Source organism: Pleurodeles waltl, chromosome 7, assembly GCF_031143425.1.
Source record: "Pleurodeles waltl isolate 20211129_DDA chromosome 7, aPleWal1.hap1.20221129, whole genome shotgun sequence".
NCBI classification, from domain to species: Eukaryota; Metazoa; Chordata; class Amphibia; order Caudata; family Salamandridae; genus Pleurodeles; species Pleurodeles waltl.
Window position 1 is genome coordinate 61,352,752 of NC_090446.1, and position 19,847 is coordinate 61,372,598.

The 19,847-nt window shown below is 48.1% G+C and overlaps 1 protein-coding gene across 1 annotated transcript in view; it reads left to right on the forward strand.

Moving 5' to 3' along the window:
• LOC138303633 (uncharacterized) overlaps positions 1-19,847 on the forward strand; it is a 116,155-nt gene that overhangs the window by 88,356 nt on the left and 7,952 nt on the right. The window lies entirely within an intron of this gene.

Sequence of the window (19,847 nt, forward strand, 5' to 3'; positions counted from 1 at the left end):
CAACAAAGACAAGAACGTACAAGTGCGTGTCTATACATTTTGAGGCTCCACTGATAGGAGTGTAGGGGTGAGCCGGTTGTGCCAGGAGATGGTGTAGTCTTAGGCCTTGTGGTCCGGCTGTGGCGGATAATTAAGATGATAGTTGGGAGCGCAGGAGGACCCCCCAGTGTATTCGTTCGTCAAGAAGGAAAACCAGCAGTAATATAGATGGGGGGAGAAGTAGAAGTAGAGAGGCTGATCAACGGGCATCGCCCGCCCTCTTCCTCATCTGCGCGTTCGTAGCCCCCTCATGAGTTGGTTTAGCCATTGGTTAGTTGTGTAGGCTATTTGCACGCCGATTAGTGCGATTAGTGTGAGTGTCTCGGATTAATTGTTTCTTATAGAGTGGTATGGCTTTGCTTTGTACAGGAATTTTTAGAAGATTTCGTTCGCAGTGGCTGGTGTCACAGGGGGTCCTTCGATAGGGCCCGATTCTGATAGGCGGTCCGGTGTAGGGGGACGGTCGCTAGTCATTTGTGAGAGTTCTGTGTCTGATCCAGAGCTCAGGGGATGTGCCCATCGCTGTTGCGGTGTGTATCGCTTCCCTTCTCTCTCGAATTAGTTGTTCCAGGTCTGGAACACATTTAGTTGGCCCTGTACGAGTTACGTTTCTTTTCCGATCTCGTTTGTTTCGGCTGCGCTTGGCCTGGGGTGTTCGTTCAGTTTTTTCCAGCGTATCGCCAGTTGAGAGTCCTGTCGATTCAAGCCAATCCCATGCTGCCTCGGGGGTGGGGAAAAAGTGTGTTTTGCCTTTAGCCACTACTCGAAGTTTAGCTGGGAACAGTAGCGAATAGGTTAGGCCCAGTGATAGTAGCTTACGTTTCACAGGTAGATAAGAGGCCCTGTCCCTCTGTACTGCTAAGGTGTAGTCTGGAAATAGCAGTATTTGCATGTGGTCTATTCTGGGTGGTGGCGCAGCTCTTATTGTTCGTAGTATGATTTCTCTGTCCGCATAGTGGAGGAGGCGTATTATGAATGGGCACGGAGCGCTCCCTGGGGGCCTCATCCGGGCCGGGATCCGGTGAGCACGTTCCACAGAGAAAAAAGGAATGAGCACTCCATCTGGCATCAATCCTCGCAGCCAAGTCTCCGCGTATGCCGCCGGCTCCCGACCCTCCACGCCCTCCGGTAGATTCACCACTCGTATATTATTTCTTCTGGATCGGCCGTCTGCGTCTTCTGCCCGTCGCTCCAGTTCTGTTACTCTGGCTTGTATGCCTTCCAGTCTGGTTTTCAATTGGGTGGTCGCAGGTGTTAGCTCCTGTATTGTGGTTTCAATCTCTTTGGTTCTGTCTGATAGTTTGCGGTGGTCCCCGTGTAGGAAGGTGAGGTCGCTCGCTACTCTATCTATCTTGGCTTCTAATGATGTGCGGGCGCGCTCCAATGAGTCCCCAATGCATTCCACCGCAGTGAGTACCGCATCTAACTTTTGGTTATCTTGAGTTGGGAGGTCTGGTGCTTTCCCAGATCCAGCTCCCGAGCGGAGTCGTCCGGCTCCTGCCATGGTTTAGTTTGTTGAGAGGTTAGTTTAGTTTCTGGTTGTCACTTTGCGTTCAGTTTGTTTGCGCACACACTACTCATTATGAGTTAATGTCCATTGGCGAGTTGTTGAGGGGGTGCGCCGCCAGTTCTCAACTATTAAGTGAGGGGCTTCTCTATTATCCGTTTATCTTGGGTCTTAAGCGTGGGTTCTGGGCCGTGTATAGACTTGCAAGGAATCAATTTTGGCAGAGGCGTCTCTGTAGTGTTTCATTCGTCTTTGGCCTCCGGCAGGTCGCGTGGCTTCAATGTTGTGTTCCTCCTGTTGAGCTCCTGTTTTTAATTAGGGGAGGATTGGGCCCGCTTGTCGGGGGTGAAGGGACCGTGACCCCGCGACAGCACGTGCAGCCTGGTTGGTTAATGCCTCCCTCCGGGTCACCACTCTATGCTCTCGTGGCGGTCCATGCATCCTCATGGGCTCCAGTCGGCCCAGGGGCCCAAGCGTCACTATGGGTCTGCCTTAGTGGTTCTAGCAGTCGTGAATGGCCAGTGAGTTCAGTTTTCTGGGCCTGGTCGCCTTGTCCCCACTGGGTGCGAAGTGAGTGGGGAATAAGGGGGAATCCGGGGGTCTCCCTTTGGTGTTTCATGCAGCAGTTCCCGTGAAGGGACTATGCACAGTTCCTTTTTGATTTTCCTTCCCTCCTTCCTCCTTTTTCTATTTCCTCCCTCCTTAAAGAAAAGAGGGGAAGAAAAGAGGCTGGCGACCCGGGGAGGGCTCCCAGTTGCCGCGTGCCACTTCAGTAGGGCCCCCTCTCCCCTTCCCGCTGGTCCGTCTAGTCTTTCAGGGCCCCGTGGGCATTTCCAGGATACGGCTGCAGTGAAGGGATGGGAAAGGCCTCCATGCCGCCCGGGCGAGGCATCTCGTTATTTTACTGTTTTGTGGAAGGGGGGGGGGAGGGGGCGCCCTCTCTCACCGGTTGCTCGCGGGGTCTCTGGCGAGGGGATCAGCAGAAGTCCAATTCTTGCACGCGGCTCCGGCCGCCTCACGCCGCCTCTCTTCACTCGCGTCTCCTGCCTTTCAGCTCCGCCTCGTGGCACGGCCCGCACGATTGCGGAACCGCTTGAGAGCCGAAGCCTCCAAGGGGGCGGCTCCAGCCCAGGAAGCCCCAGCGCGTCCTCTCGGTCCAGGCGGCCAGCACGGGACGTTGTGCCCCCCCCGCACCCCCACCTAGGCGATGTTTAAGCTGGTTACGGCGCGGAGCTCTACCAGCTCGCGCCCGCCATGTTAGGTGGCTTAGCCACGCCCCCGCTCTTCCCCTCTTCTTGGGGTGTTTTCTGCATACACAGACGCTCCCTCTTTATGTCTCTGTTACCTGCTCTCCCCTTCTTTCTCTTTCTCACGCACACTTTCTACTCCTCTGTCGAGAGCTCATTCAGAACTTTGGGCACAAACTACCTATCCTTCTCGGTCTTCCTTTCTATCTATTCTGTGCAGCTCTCATCCCTATCTATCCACCATGCTACATCATCCCTCTACACAAATCTACACCACACAATTCCATCCCACACAATTCCCCAACTAACACTTACAATCCAACCCACATAATTCCACTCCACACCACATGCATCCACTCCACTGCAAACGAAAACACATGGGTAAAAGACATTGGGCCTGATTACGACTTTGGCAGAGGGGATTACTCCATCCCAAAAGGGATGGATATCCTGCCCACCGTATTACGAGTTCCATTGGATATAATGGACTCGTAATACAGCGGGCGGGATATCTGTCACATTTGGGACGAAGTAATCCCCTCCACCGAAGTCGTAATCAGGCCCATTTTCATTTACATCACCAATAGCAAATGCAAGACCTATTGCATTGAAAATGCTTGTTATTAAAATGCCTTCATATGTATATTGTATAGATGTGTATATATTTAATTGCATATATGGGTAACTTCACTGTAAGCAACAGCTCTCTGCTCTTTCACAAGATAGTTTACTTTAATGCCAGGGACTACTATAGCAATATGTGTGCTTTTCTGAGGCCAAAGCCCCTCCCTTTTTTATTTTTTTGCTTTTAGCCAATGTTTTTGTTATATTGCTGAGGGCCCAGCTGTTCCCACAAAAATACAGTTTTATAACCAAAAGAAGATACCCATTGACAAAACCAAAAGGCTGGCAAACAAACACCCGACCTATTGGCTTTGCCAATGCCTGTTTACATTCATGCTTCCATAATCTTGCTGAAACTAATTTTATGGTCATTTTCTATTATTAATATCTTTTGGAAATGCTAGCATGTATCAAACACGTTTTACTAAATGATGCTTCAAATAAATGGTGCCTAACGTGTATATTCTAGTTGCCTATTATTTGTGTGCATTTTAGTTTGAAAACAACATATCACAGATCTTGCTTTAAAGCTTCTGCCGGTGTTTGCATCTCATCAGTGAGCATTCTAGCGGAATAGTAGGTAGCCCCAAACTGTTAAAGTTTGCGAACATGTGTACATGTTTTTATACTGGAACCACTGTCAGTAGTGCAAGCAGAGCTCACAGCAGTTCCTTACAGCATTCACACTAATAATAAAGACTTTGCATTAATGACCTATAAATTCAATTTCGAACAGTATGAACATATGGATACAAATCTTACCTTAACAGCAGACACAATGCATTTTCACAAATTGATAATGTGGTACTGTCAGCTAAAGGATTTGTGCTGCAGGAGTTGGGCCTACTTCTCCAAAGGACAAAATAAAATTGAGAGCTTGTTCTCAACTCCACACAATATGTCCTTGGTGCCGGGTGATAGGAATTCCATATCCCTGTACAAGCTTATTTAGTAGCTGACAAACCTTCATGTGATACGTATATAGTCAGCCTCGTCTGTCAGCAGTGAATTGGCTATTTGTGCATGGACCACAGGGGCCTCAATCTGTAAGTGGACCCAAGTGCTGTTATAGAGACAAAAGACAGACTAGTTGCTTCTACTGGTTGCAGCCTGATCTGAGTCGGTAACCCAATGTAATTAGTAAAAGGTGTAATGAACACTTTGACCTGAAAGGATAGCAGTGCAGCCAGTAGGTCCCAAAAGAGTGCAAAGTGAGTTTTTATTGACTCCGTAGCACGTGACAATGAATTTGGTTTTCAGTGTTTAAGAAAAAACAGAACACTCAGCATTACATTTGAATTCCAATCCAAAACAATCCTCCCCACTCCAATTTGCCCCACTTCAATCTGCCCCACTCCAAATCGCCCCAATTCAATCCACTTTACCCCAATCCAATCCACCCTACTACATCCCAATTCAAACCAATATAATTCACCACACTCCACCCCACAAGAATCCACACCAGCTCAGTCCAATCTTCCCCACTCCAATCCACTTCACCTCACACCTGTCCAAAACACTCATCCCAATCCACCCCACTCCAATCTAATCCACCACTATCCACCCACCACTCCAGTCCACTCCACACCAATCCAACCCATCTCACTCCAACCAACCCCATTCCAATCCAGCCCCACTCCAATCCAATCGAACACACCCACTCCTATGCATTCAATCCCATTCCAATCCACCCCACTCCAACCCAATCCACCCACTCCAATCAATCCTCCCCACTCCTATTCAATTCACCTTAATCCACCCCCCACTCCAGTTCACCTTAATCCACCCCACTTCAATCAAATCCACCCCACGCAAAAAATAACTGAATGCAACCCACCCGACACCAATCCAATTCATCCCACTCCAATCTACCCTGTTCAGAAAGTCCACCCCACTCGGATCTAACCCACCCGATTCCAGTCAAGTCTACCCCACACCACTCCAATTTACCCTCCTCAAATCCAGTCCGCCGACTCCATACAAATCTATCCCAATCCACCCACTCCAAACTAATCCATTTTACTCCAAATCAATCCACCCACTCCAGCCCACCCCACTTCATTCCAGTCCACCCCATTTAATCCACCCCACTCAATCCAGTTTATCCCATTCCAAAGCACTTAAGCCCACCCCAGCCCATTTCCATCCACATCACTCAAATCCAGTCCAATCTGCTCTAGTCCACCCCAAAACAATCTACGTCAATCCACCCCATTGCAGTTCAGATCACCCCACTCCATTCCAATCCACCCCACTCTAGTCCAATCCAACCCGCTCAAGACCAAGAAATCCAGTCCACCCCACTCCAGTTCAATCTAATCCACTCCATTCCATTCCACCACACCCCATCTATTCCACCCCATCCAATCCAATTCACCCCAATTCAGTCCTCCCCACCCAATCCATCCCACTTCAATCCATTCCACTCCACTCCACCCCTTTTACCCCACTCCAATCCAGTCCACTCCACACCAATCCATCCCACACCAATCCAATCCACCCCACTCTGCCCCAATACACCTCACCCCAGGTCAGTCCATTCCACTCCAATCCAATTCACCCCACCCGACCCCACTCCAGTCCAATCCACCCCACTCCAATCCAAAAACTCCTATCCACCCCCTCCAATTCAACCTACTCTTCCCCAATCCACCCCACACCAGTTCAGCCCATCCCACTTCAATCCGTTCCACCCCACTCCATTCCACTCCACTGCAGTCCAATCCACCCGCTCCAGTCCAAAAAATCCTATCCACCCCACTCCAATTCAGTCTGATCCACACCAGTCCTATCAATCCAATTCAATCCACCCCCCAATTTATTCTAATCTAATCCACCACACTCTATTTCACCCCACTCCAATCCACCCCAGTCCACTCAATCCAGTCCACTTTACCCCATTCGACCTCACCCTACTACAATCCAATCCAGCCCACTACCTCACTCCACCCTATTTCATCCCCTCAAATCTACGACACTGCACTTTACCACACTCTGCCACTGAACCTTACTCAACTCTACAACACTCTACTCCCCCACTCCACTCTACAATACTGTACTTCAGCAAATCCACTCTGACACTACCCCCCCACTCTGCTCTGACACTCCATGCTGCCAACTGTTTGCCATGCTGAACAGCAGCCTCACTGGTGTACAACATGGAAAAAACACATTGCCAAGCCAATAACGCTAGGTGGGACCTTTGGCTTTGCCAATGCTTGTCTAGGATTACTGGAGACCTAATGCCCAAAATGAAAAGTTGCAAGTGAGACTTACTTCTCAACTTTCACTTTGCGCTTGTCAGGATACCTTCACTGCCTCTACGATTTTTGGCCAATACCCAGTCTGAGATGGGGGTCCCCAAGTCTGCTACTCTTTTGACTTACAGAGTGGTAAACTGGTGAGTCAAGTCTTCTTTCAGTGCTTGATATAACCCTGATACTACTCTGTATATTCACGGTTGAACAGAGGAACTGATGGCCTTGTTGCGCCAGGGTTTCTGTACCCTCTGCTCCCTGCCCCCGTGTTCCTCACAGCTGCAACCACTATGCCATGCAGTAGAAATTGTCCTGCCTGGATGTCATACTCGTCCCTCAAGTCCACAAAGGGTAGTGATTTGCTATTTTGGAAGAGGGTACCTACAGTTTAGGACATCACAGAACACAGAAAGTCCCAGTCTAGACTACCAAAAGCCTTTTCTATGTCTACTGACTGCAACAAGGCCTCCACAATGAATGTCAGCTCATCCATCAAGATAGCTGATAGTCTCTGTATAGGCATTCCCATATTATGGCCCAGGATATACCCAAACTGATCAAAGTGAATTAGTCTCTGCATATGTGGCAGGAGTCTTGTGGCAAGATGCTTCTCATATCTTACAATTGATGATTACCATTGATAATGGTCTATACACCTTCCAGCCTGTGGGGAATTTCCTGGGCTTATGTACTGGGGCTCTGCTTCTTTCGCTGAGTGTGGGTGAGAACGACCTTCTTGCAACTCTCAGTAAAGGGTGGCAACCTGAGGGGAAAGTATTCAAATATATGCTTCATAGAACTCGACTGGGACACCATCAGTTGCTGGGACTTTCCTATGGGCAATCTTCATAACCTCTGCCCTAACCTCTCCCACTGTTATATTAGCCTCTAAATCATATGCTTTTCCTGCTTTTCAGGTGTGAGGGGATGTAGGGGCAACTCCCACTGGAAAAGCTGTGAGGGGGCCCACTCAGTCTCTGCTACTGCTAGAATAAAGTTAATATAATACCTTAAGAAGAATTCATTTATCTCTTCTTGTTGATAAACGCTGCCACCCTGGTCCATTTTAATTTCCAGGATTTGCAAGCCTCTTTTGGTAGGGGTAGCAAGCCACACCAAAAGTGTTCTGGCCTTTCCATGCTCTACATGTGCTTCGGTCACGTATGCCTTATAATCACAGCAGAGTAAGCATTCAGTGCATTCTGCCAATTTCTCTTTTGTGTCAAGTTGCAACTCTGATTTCCCAGGTCTTTCCTGTCCAATACTTATAAGAGTCTCCTCTTGTGGTGAATTTCTTTCATTAGCATCCGGCACACCCCACTGATTTCTGTTTAGCATGTTCCCATTTATACCGCCTTAAACGTCTATCACTTGGACAACAAAAAGGAAGCAGTGCCATTGTCAGTAACTTAATTCCGAACCCCCTCCCTTATGGTCTCACAAAAGACAGGGTCATCCAAGCTGTCTATTTTCAACTTCCCTCTCCTCTTTAGTATTACAACTTGTTTCAGGACAGTGTTATAAGTATCTGGTTGTGGTCAGAAATAGTCCTCACCAGGTGTTCTATGCTCAGAACAGATCCCAATATCTTGGTTGTGCATAAGACTGTCTAGTCGAACAGGCAATTCATGTAGGGCAGGGAAATATGAATAGTCCTGGTCTCTTGGGTGAGTCAACGTCCATGCATCCGTGAGTCCCCAGTGATCTTGCCAATTGTGAAATCTCCTCGCTAGGAGAGTGTCAGTAGAATACCCCATGGGGTGGGAGGTGGCTGTTCTAGCAGTGTTAGCTACACAGTTAGTATCTCCGAGTGGTGGACTGATATGGGCCTAAAGAGTGCTATTGTTTAAGAGACTGCGTGCAGGAACAAATCCTGATCAGTGCTAGGTGTGTATATGTTTACTATCGACATATATCTCCCCGCCAGGTGACCTCTAAGAATTGTGTAGTCCCCCACCCCAAAAACCCTGTGTCACCCTTCTTGCTGTGGATCTGGAAAGGCACCCCAAGTTTTGTTCAAAAGAGTGTCTCTCTTGGAAATGCGGAGTACTCTGTAAATATTGTTTGGCCTCACCAGTGTTTTTGTACAGTTACTCCTTCTTGTCTCTTTAGTTGGGTTTCTTGCAATAGGACCATGTCATTTCAGATAAGCCTGGAGCTTGTAGCATTTTTTCATGTTATTTAGCCCCCTGAGATTACAGGACATAGTCCTTTCTATAGCATGTCTCTCTGCCATCTAGATGAAGTATTGGCCTAGTCTGTCTCCGATCTTGGCCACCGGCCACTCCAACGTCCCATTCCCCACCAGCCCAATACAGTGCATTGAGCATTGACAATCACAATAAAAATGTTTTAAAAAAGTAACCCCTTTCCTGCACCCCCGAACAGAATGGTAACCTCTCTCCATCCGAACGTGACAAAATAAAGCAGACATTCATGTGGGCGATAATGCCCACACATCTACAGAGAGGAGATACTCAAGGTGGATGCAGACTTCCCAGCAGTACCACTTACCATTCGGCCATGTCAACATACCTAGTTAGTCTGTCACTTATCTGCAACTATGTAAGGGATGGAAAGGATGCCTTCCATACTTAATCAACAGGATCATATCCCCACACTCCCATGTCTCCTTAGTTTATCATAGCCTCAAAACCATCGTAAATGTGATGCTCTTCTCTATCCCACTAATCTCAAGCCATCTTGCTTCCATAATTCTTTTCACCTTCCTCTCAATAACATCATTCCATTCCCAAACGCCCCAATCCCTGTAGTTAATGTAGGGTGGGTGAGTGGGTGGGCAAACTTTCTTAGCCCCCTGGTGGTGCGAGGAGTCAGGAAGGGGCACCACCTCTCTCCTGACTCCATAAATGACCTTTATACCCATACCCCCCTCCAACACTCCAATCTGGTCCGGCCTGTCTATCCCCAACAAAGTTTCCCGGGGGAAGACTAGGTTGTGCTTTAGCTTCCACCGGGACCCACCATGGTGAGGCAATCACACACCATACTGTGAATTTGTAAAATACCTTTTATCAGGACAAGATTGCAACCAGTTCAATGTTTATCATAAACTCAAAAACGTGATCTTCTTCTTATGTCTCCTTGCTTCACTCATTCTTTTCATCCTTCTCTCAGTAACCTCGTCCATTCTCAAACACTTTCTCATTTCTTTTTCCCAAACCTTCTCTAATGAAACCTCTTTGTCTTGCTTCAGGCTTCCCACACAAACGTCTTCCTTTGCCTGTGCTCCCCTACTTTCCTTGCCCCAAGGAGTGACTCCACCCCCATCTGACTCTCCACACCCACCAACTACCGCCACCCAGGAAAACCCCAAAGGTTGTTTTACTGCCTCACCCCAAACTACGCAACATAGCAACCCAGTGTTAACCCCTTTCACACAAACATCACTCACTCCACAGTTCTCTAAGCAAATCTCTAGGCTTCATCATATAATATGTATTGCCCAGGTCAGAAAGATGGACCCCGTCAGAACTAAAAAGTTGAATTTCTTCTTCCTTAATGCTCCCATCTGCCAGCACCTTAATGTCCCTTGCCAGAACCCCCTTATTGCCCAATTGAGCTTGCATGTTTGGTAGCTCTTCTCTAGTTCCAACAAGGTGCAAATTCTGTCCATACCAGGCAAGCCCCCACCAATTTCTGTTTCAGTAAAATCAAGTCCCATTTCATGTGTTACAGTAATATCAGCGCCGATATTTGGACCAAATCATTTTCTATAGACCAAGCATGTCTGGACAACCCATTTTGGTACCATGGTAGCTAAAAATGGCACCAAACGCCCCATCTCATCTCACTCTTCCCCCACCAGAGCGCTCATGTCTGCTGCAGGGCAATCCTAGGTTTCTTCCATATATCTGCCAATCTGCATATTTAGCTGGTCTATGAATAAACAAATGTCCCACAAGAAAAAGAATAGCTGAGTGAACTTCCTGGAAATTTCCCTTTCATCCCTCAGCCAGTGCTCCTCCCCTTCATTTTCTCACGTATGGCTCACAGAATTTCAACTTCCACCTACCAATCCTGAGAATCTGAGACTAACTCAATCCCAAATGCGCAGCTGCGTTCGCTGCTCCAATCTGAAAAGAGTGAGCCCTGCAAGATTATTACCCAGATTCTTCAAGGCCCTAGTCAGTATTGCCAGGAGCATAAAAGCTGTGACCCTATAACCTCCTTCATGACATAATATCGCTTCCTGCCTGCAGCCTGGCCACAGCCAAAATCCTCGCCGTTCACTCAGTAGGCATGCTTGCTCTCATCCACCTTCTTGCAACCATATCCACTTTTCCCTCCCTAACTGGTCAGTCTTGGATTTCCTCAGCCAGATGCCCAAGTGACTCTGCTCCAAATGCATCTCTTCATGCCTCACCCAGCCTCACGTCCTACGCCCAACAGTTCAGACACCCTAAATGCTCCATAAAACATCCAGACCATGTATAGCTTGGCTACCCCAAAGTTGTCATAACAACAATCAGATAAGCATTGTAAAATATCAAACAGCAAGTCAAAAGTAATGGCTTCCCGCAGCTCCCTGTCCCTCACACCCCTCTCCCTGCCATTCCCTTTCAAAATTCTACCCATAATCTAATGTCTCGCTGGGCTTAATCTCCAGTGCAACTTAACATAAAAAGACAAACCCGGCAACTTGCCCGCAATTGTTGTGGGCAATAAAACTTTATCAGGTAAGGACAAGACGTATCACCTGTCCTTCCCAGACACTTTGATCCTGACTCAGAGGCCTCCCTGATCTTTCCTCAAAGACTTCATATTTGTTCCACACAAGCTGATAGCTTCACCTGGTAGATTCCACCTCAAGACACTGCCACTAGCCAAATCACTCTTGCGCCCACCATTCCCAGATCTCTGCAGGAACAGGCATCTTGTTATCCTCTGACCTGGGTTTCCAGTCTGTGAAATAAGTGCCACTGTTAACAAGACAATGAATCAGCTATAGCGTTGATCACAGTGGGCATGTGATTAACCTTGGAAACAGTATTCAACTGTAAGCATAGCAGCATAAAATGGTGCATCAAACTCATAACCCTCAAATTCCGTGCCTTCTGCCTGCTAACCAACTCCACCACTGTCATGTTGTCCACGTGAAACATCACTATCCGGTTTGCTAACTCACCACCCCATATCGACAAAGCAGCCAGCAAAAGGAAGAATTCCAAGAATGCTGTCTTCCGACCACATTACAACCAATGCCATGGCCAATGCTCCACACACCATCACCCATCCCAAAGTACGCCAAACAATGATGTCCTGCTACATCAGAAAATAATTGCACCCACCACACTGTGATTTCCTCATGAAACATTATAGTCACACCATTGAAGTCCTCCAGAAAAAATCGCCACTCACCTAGGTCCGCTCTTACTGCCAAGGAAATCGGTATCCTGTGGTGGGGCAAAGTGGCACCAGACATGGCCATGCCCAGTCTCCTGCAAAAGGTTCTCCCCCCAACACCACCACCAAATGTTATAGAATGGAAATTACCCTTGCCATGGTGTTACTCTGCCCAGATTGAGAAGCATTTTAGGACCATACAAAAACTGTGAAAATGTGCCATATAAATGCGCTGAATGTAACATAAGTTGTAGGTAGACAAAAAAAGTCCAATCGGTGACAGCTTTTCGTCCACAGATGCTTTAGGCTATGTGTTACTTTGGGTGCAATGGTTACAAAGGAATAAAAAAAGCACTCCTGACTGCTTGTTTAGTAGTAAAATATAGCAAGAATCAGTTTTGAGTGGGTTTCCTAGAGCTTTTGTCCCCTGCTGCACCATCCCAATCATTACCCTACTGCCTGCAGGGTAAACTGTGCGTGTGACTGCTTGCTTAGTGGTAACATACAGCAATAATCTGTGCTCAGTGGGTTTCCTAGAGCTTTTGACCCCTGTGCCACTGCACTTACTGCACCGTCCAAATCATGCTTTAAGTGCCTGCAAGGTAACTGCACTTGTGACTTCTTGCCTATTTGTAACATATAACAATAATCAGTGCTCGGTGGGTTTCCTGGAGCTTTTGGCCCTTATGCCACTGTACCTGTTCCACCAACCATATCATGGCCATAGTGACTGCAAGGTAACCTGCTTGTGATCCCTTGCCTAGTCAATCAATCAATCAATCAAATTATTTGTAAAGCGCGCTATGTACCCGTCAGGGTTTCGAGGCGCTGGGGGGGGGGGTGCGCTGTTGGCGGTCGAAGAGCCAGGTCTTGAGGAGTCTCCTGAAGGCGAGGAGGTCCTGGGTCTGGCGTAGTGATGTGGGGAGTGAGTTCCAGGTCTTGGCGGCGAGGGAAGGAGAAGGATCTGCCGCCGGAGGTCTTGCGCTGGATTCTGGGGACGATGGCGAGGGCGAGATTGGCAGAGCGGAGTTGACGTGTGGGAGCGTAGAAGTTTAGTCTGGAGTTGAGGTAGGAAGGTCCGGTGTTGTGAAGAGCCTTGTGAGCGTGGGTGAGGAGTTTAAAGGTGATCCTTTTGTCCACAGGGAGCCAGTGGAGGTCCTTCAGGTGAGGGGAGATGTGGAATCGGCGGGGTATGTCGAGGATCAGTCGGGTGGATGCATTTTGGATACGCTGGAGTCGTTTGATGTCTTTGGTTGGGATGCCTGTGTAGAGTGCGTTGCCGTAGTCAAGTCTGCTGCTGACGAGGGCTTGGGTCACCGTCTTTCTGGTTTCTGTTGGGATCCACTTGAAGATTCTGTGGAGCATTCGAAGGGTGTTGAAGCAGGAGGAGGAGACGGCGCTGACCTGTTTGGACATGGTGAGGGCGGAGTCCAGGATGAAGCCGAGGTTTCTTGCGTGGCTGGCAGGGGTGGGTGGGGGTCTGAGGTCGGAGGGCCACCAGGAGTCGTTCCAGGCCGAGGGAGTGCGCCCGAGGATGAGGACTTCCGTCTTGTCGGAGTTGAGTTTCAGGCGGCTGTTGTTCATCCATTCGGCGATGGATTTTAGTCCCTCGTGGAGGTTTGTTTTGGCGGTGAGTGGGTCTTTGGTCAGGGAGAGGACGAGCTGGGTGTCGTCGGCGTAGGAGATGATGCTGAGGTGATGTTGGCGGGCCAGTTTAGCGAGGGGGGCCATGTAGATGTTGAACAACGTAGGGCTGAGGGAGGAGCCTTGGGGGACGCCGCAGATGAGGTTGGTGGCTTTGGAGCGAAAAGGGGAGAGTCGGACTCTCTGAGTTCTGTCGGAGAGGAAGGATGAGATCCAGTGGAGGGCTTTATCTTGGATGCCGGCTTCCTGGAGGCAGGTCCGTAGGGTGCGGTGGCAGACTGTGTCAAAAGCGGCTGATAGGTCGAGGAGGATGAGGGCCGAGGTTTCACCGTTGTCCATTTGATGTCTGATGTCATCTGTGGCGGCGAGGAGAGCAGTCTCGGTGCTGTGGTTTCGTCTGAATCCGGATTATGAGGGGTCCAGGATGGAGTTGTCTTCGAGGAAGTGGGTGAGCTGTGTGTTGACTATCTTCTCGATGACTTTTGCTGGAAAAGGGAGGAGAGAGATCGGTCGGAAGTTTTTGAGATCGTTGGGGTCGGCCTTGGGTTTCTTGAGGAGGGGTTGGATTTCTGCGTGTTTCCAGCAGTCCGGGAAGGTGGCGGAAATGAAGGAGAGGTTGATGATCTTGCGGAGTTTGGGGGCGATGGTGGCGTTGGCTATGTTGAATACATGATGAGGGCATGGGTCCGTTGGGGAGCCTGAGTGGATGGTGTTCATGGTTGTTATGGTTTTGGCGTCGTCCACGTGGGTCCAGGCGGTGAGGCGGCAGGCGTGGGTGGAGACGTCGGGGTGGGGTCTGGCGGGGGACCGGTGTTGAAGCTGTCGTGGATGGTTGCAATTTTCTGGTGGAAGAAGGTGGAGAGGTCGTCGCAGAGTTTCTGGGAGGGCGGGATGTCGTTGGAGTTGGCTTTAGGATTTGAGAGTTCCTTCACGATGCCGAAGAGTTCTTTGCAGTCGTGGGCGTTGTTGTTGATGCGTTCGGTGAAGTGGGCGCGCTTGGCGACGCGGATCCGTTGGTGGTGTTCACGGTTGGCGTCTTTGAAGGAGGCGAGGTTGTCGGGTGTGCGTTCTAGGATCCATTTCTTTTTGAGCTTCTGGCAGAGGCTTTTGGAGGCGGTCAGTTCGTCTGTGAACCAGGCTGTTTTTTTCTTTCCTTGGTTGGCGGTGGGTTTCTTGAGTGGGGCTAAGGTGTTGGCGCAGTCGAGGATCCATTGATGGAGGTTGATGGCGGCTGTGTTCGGGTCGGTTGCGTCGGGTGGAGGGTTTTTGACGAGGGTGCTGGTTAGTTGGTCTTGGGTGACTTTACCCCAGCGGCGGTGAGGGGGTAGAGGGATGCGGTGTTGCTCGGTGATTTTTTTATAGGAGAAATGGACGCAGTGATGGTCGGTCCAGTGGAGTTCGGAGGTGTGGCTGAAAGAGATGTGGTTGCTTGAGGTGAAGAGGGGGTCAAGGGTGTGTCCGGCGATGTGGGTGGGAGTGTTGACCAGCTGGCGGAGTCCGAGGTTGAGGAGGTTGGAGGTCAGTGATGCGGTGTTGACGTCGTTGTTATTTTCCAGATGGTAGTTAAGGTCTCCCAGGAGGATGTAATCTGGGGAGGCGAGGGCGTGGGTGCTTGCGAGGTCGGCGATGGTGTCGCTGAAGGGGGCTCTAGGTCCTGGAGGGCGGTATATGAGGGTTCCTCTGAGGGTCGTGTTGGGGTCTGTGTGGATCTGGAAGTGGAGGTGTTCGGCTGTCTTGAGGGTGTCGTCCGTGTGGGTGTGGATTTTGAGGGTAGCTTTGTGAGCGATGGCTATTCCGCCGCCGATTCCGTTGGTTCGATCTCTTCTGGTGATTTTGTAGCCGTCCGGTATTGCGATGGCGATGTCCGGAGCCGAGGAGTCGTTCCACCAGGTTTCGGTCAGGTTTCGGTTCCTAGTGGAAACTTATAGCAATAATCAGTGCTCAGTGGGTTTCCTAGAGCCTTTGGCCCCTGTTGCACCATCCAAATCATGACCCTAGTGCATGCAAGGTAACTGCATTTGTGTTCTCTTGCCTTGTGGTAACATATAGCAATAATCGGTGCTTGGTGGGTTCCCTAGAGGTTTATGCCCCCGTGCCACTGTACCTGCTGCACCATCCAAATCTTAGCACTACTGCCTGCAAGGTAGCTGCACTTGTGAGCTTGTGCCTTGTGGTAACATATAGCAACAATCGGTGCTCAGTGGGCTCCCTAGAGCTTTATGCCCCTGCTGCATCATCCACATCATGGTCCTAGTGCCTGCAAGGTAACTGCACTTGTGATCTCTTGTCGTGTGGTAACATATAGCAATAATTGGTGCTCAGTGGATTACCTAGAGCTTTTGGTCCCTGTGCCACTGCACCTGCTGCACCATCCAAATCATGGCCCTAGTGCCTGCAAGTTAACTGCACTTGTGATCTGTTGCCTTATGAAAACATATAACAATAATTGGCGCTTGGTGGGTTCCCTAGAGCCTTATGCCCCCATGTCACTGTACCTGCTGCACCATCCAAATCTTAGCACTACTGCCTGCAAGGTATCTGCATTTGTCACCGCTTGCTTAGTGGTACCATATAGCAATAATAGGTCCTTGGTGGCACTCCTAGAGCTTTTGGCACCTGTGCCACTGCATCTGCTGCACCATCCAAATCATGGCCCTAGTGCCTGCAAACTAACATGAGTTAATTGTTTATATCTAATCATGTAGGATGTCTGAAAAAGGCACAGTTGTAGACGGAATACATAATTTTTTGTAGTTAAACACAGAAGCTTATGTAAAAAGTGCTTTTAAACTTATCCAATTCTCCAAAACGAGTTGCCACAGATATCATAATTAAAGGTTATGCTTTACACATCAAAGTGAAAAACAAGCTTTGTTAAGTTGGATTATAATGTGTCCAGCTCTTTTCTGTGAAAAGATCTTATCCTCTGCTTGACAGTGAACAGGCCATAAACAGTGTAAATTGCCCAAGATCACTATAAGTTAGGCTGAAGCTGAGAATGAAATGTGTTTTGTACTTTGTTCCTAAAGAGACAATTTCACAATTTAAATGGATTCAAAAAGAAGAATTTTCCCAAAAACGTGCTAATGTTTTGTGCTGATGAATAACAAGATACCTTTTGAGATAGCTTAGTCTAAAATAAAATTTAAAAAAGGGCACAATCAGGCTTCATGTGGAAAGGCGGCATTCCTCTTTCCTATAAAAGCTGCCACTTTAAAGTCAGCAGAAAGCAAAACAAGGTAACCAGTCTCCCACTGAAACACATCTTGACATTTGAACTCTGTGTTTGAATGCCTAGCAAACGTGATAGATAAGAACAGGATTTAAAGGCCTGTAGACAGAAAAGGAGTTCATGGAAGTATTCAGTGAACATGGCTTTCTCATCTGGAGGGATGAACTGAACCTGGACAGCCTAAAGCAAGTAAAGCCAGCAAATGGGAAGAAAGAACTGTGAGTTTTAAACTACAAAGCCAATGGCAAGCGACTTCAGAATGCATCACTAGGCCAACTTTTTGAAACTCCACTAGGTGCCTGTTGCAAACCAAACAGCTATGCTGTCTGGTAGGCTGCACTTTAAAAACCCTAACAACTTCTGTATCTTTCTGATCTCTAATCTTCTTTCTCCCATCACTTCCTCCAGAAAACTCTTAATCTCCTAAACCTTTGCTCTTGTTAATCTTGCAGACATCGGGGTTTTGTGTAAAAAAAAAATAGCACTGAGAACACACAGTTAGTTTTATTGGACGACATCAGGCCAGTAGTTGATCAGGGCAAGGCTGTTGCCCTGATCCTACTTGAGCTGTAAGTAGCCCTCTAAACCATCTCTCATAGTCTGCTGGCCAAAAAACCTCAAAGAAATTGGCTTACATTCTAAATCCTTACAGTGGTTTGGCTCCTTTCTAAAGAATAAGCTGCAAACAGCCCAGCTGAGTAATTTTAGATCATGCTCTGGAGTCCCTCAAGGCTCTTCACTGAGTCCGAACTTTAATGTTTATGTCAAAATTAGCAGAAATTGTAAGAAAATGGGGTTTCGAGATCTGTGCTTTTGCAGATGATTCCCAGCTGATTATATTAAGAATCAACATGAAACCCAAGGAAATGTAATTGAATGTCCTTCTGAAATCCAGGATGGATGACAAACCATTGTCTAAAACTAAACACAGATAAAACTGAGATCCTGCTATTCAGTGTACCCTATCAGATTTGGGACCCCTCCTGGTGGCAGGCCACACTAGTGGATATGCCAACACCCATGAAATCAGCAAAAAATCTTGGGGTCATCATTGATGTTTCTCTTTCCACGCAGGTACAAGTTAATGCCACCTGCTGAAAATGCTATGGCATTCTTAAACTTCTGAGAAGATTGTTTAAGTGGAAACCGACTGCCTGGTGAAAAAATATAGTTCAGGCCCTTTTATTAAGTAGTCTGGACTATGCAATGCATTGTGTGTGGGACTGGTTGACTATCTCTTAACAAGACTACAAGTGATTCAGAATGCTGCTGCAAAGCTGATCTGCAACATGGTCAAATTCAGCTCAGCATCTGCTTGCCTGACTCCCAGAATTGGTTGCCTATGTGAAAAAGAGCCAGCTTCACTCTTGTTTGCCATGCTCATAAGGTACTGCACTAGATTAGGCCCGGAACTCTAAAGGCTAGAATGGAGTATTATATACCAGTGTACGATATGATACCCTGTAATCTTGCTCTTGCTAAAACTAAGCAAATACAAATGTCAGAACTGGGGCGGCTGATCATTTTTTCACTTGTCAGCGGCCCTTTGGCATTCTCTACTCTTGATCTTCGTCTCACAGATAACCATTTTTGGTTTAGAAAAAAGTTAAAAATTAAACTTTTTTCAAGATAATGTTCCCCTTTCAAATGATCATAATGCTAACTCCGTTCTCAGCCCAAAAGATAGGGGGCCTTCTAGCACCGGCATATCCCCTAAGGGATGAGTGTTGCATTCTGTATGTATTTTAAATATGAAATAGATATTAACAGTGTTCAGCCCAATGCCCAAAAAAGTAATCAGCACCATGCTGGGGCCTTCTGTCTTCACTGGGCCAATGGAACCCCCAAGTCAGCCACTATAGCGTCAAAATGCCTCAAAGCTCTGTGGCTTTGTCCTGACCCTCCCCTCCCAACAAAGAGGAAATCCTGCAAGTAGGTTGAGACTTCCTGATATCCACTCTGCTTTGTAGAGACCCATTGCAAGAAGGAGTTGAACCCCTTGAACAAAGCACAAGACACGGGCACGAATGTCAACTTAGTGGGCAAGACTGTCAACGTACATACCACCCTCAGATTGCATGCCCAGCAAAGATAAGTTATCTGGGCCTATTAGCAACAGCCAAAAAGTTTACTTGATGTCACACCTCCCCGATTCTGCCCCCTGGCTACAGACCCTGACTAACTTGATGGCATCATCCACTGAAGCATACACAACTCTAGTGTCCTCTACTGCAATTAAGTCATTCACCAAAGTACTCTCCGGCCAGGACAGACCTGTACACCCTCTCCATCTTTTTGGGCAAGACCTCCAGAGAAGATATGATCAAGTCATTCAAAGGCCATTTGTAAAATGGGACCACAATCCCCCTTCTTTCTTTCTATGGTTCGGCTTCTACCACTTCAGGCACTGCTTTGGCTGAGTGCAAATTGTCAGCCTACACCATAACTCTGGGACCCTGGGAACCAATCCGAAACCCCCCCAAAACCCCACTCCACTCTCACAGCTGGCTGCTTGTCTGGGTTTTGTGCTAACCAAGCCATTAAGCTGCCCAAGCTAATTCACATGGTACCTTTGGACCACAAGGCCCTGCTGTCCTCTACCTCTACACACCTTCCACTGTTGATAGGAGCTGGCCAACGTGAAACACTGTGTGATGGGATGTTGGTCTCTACATTTAGAACACTCATGCTTAAACTTGCAAGGGTGCCTAGAGCAGAAAATTCCAACAATCCCCTGTATTACTACGTGTGACTGCAGTCTTTGGCACCTTACCTGCTCTCCGTAACACGCTGCAGCTCAGGGAGGCCTACACAACACCTGAATTTTCCCAAACATTCTTAGCCCCCTGGTGGTGCGGGGAGTCAGGAAGAGGCAGCAACTTCTCTCCTGACTTCTTTAAATAACCCTCCTACCCTAAACCCACCCACAA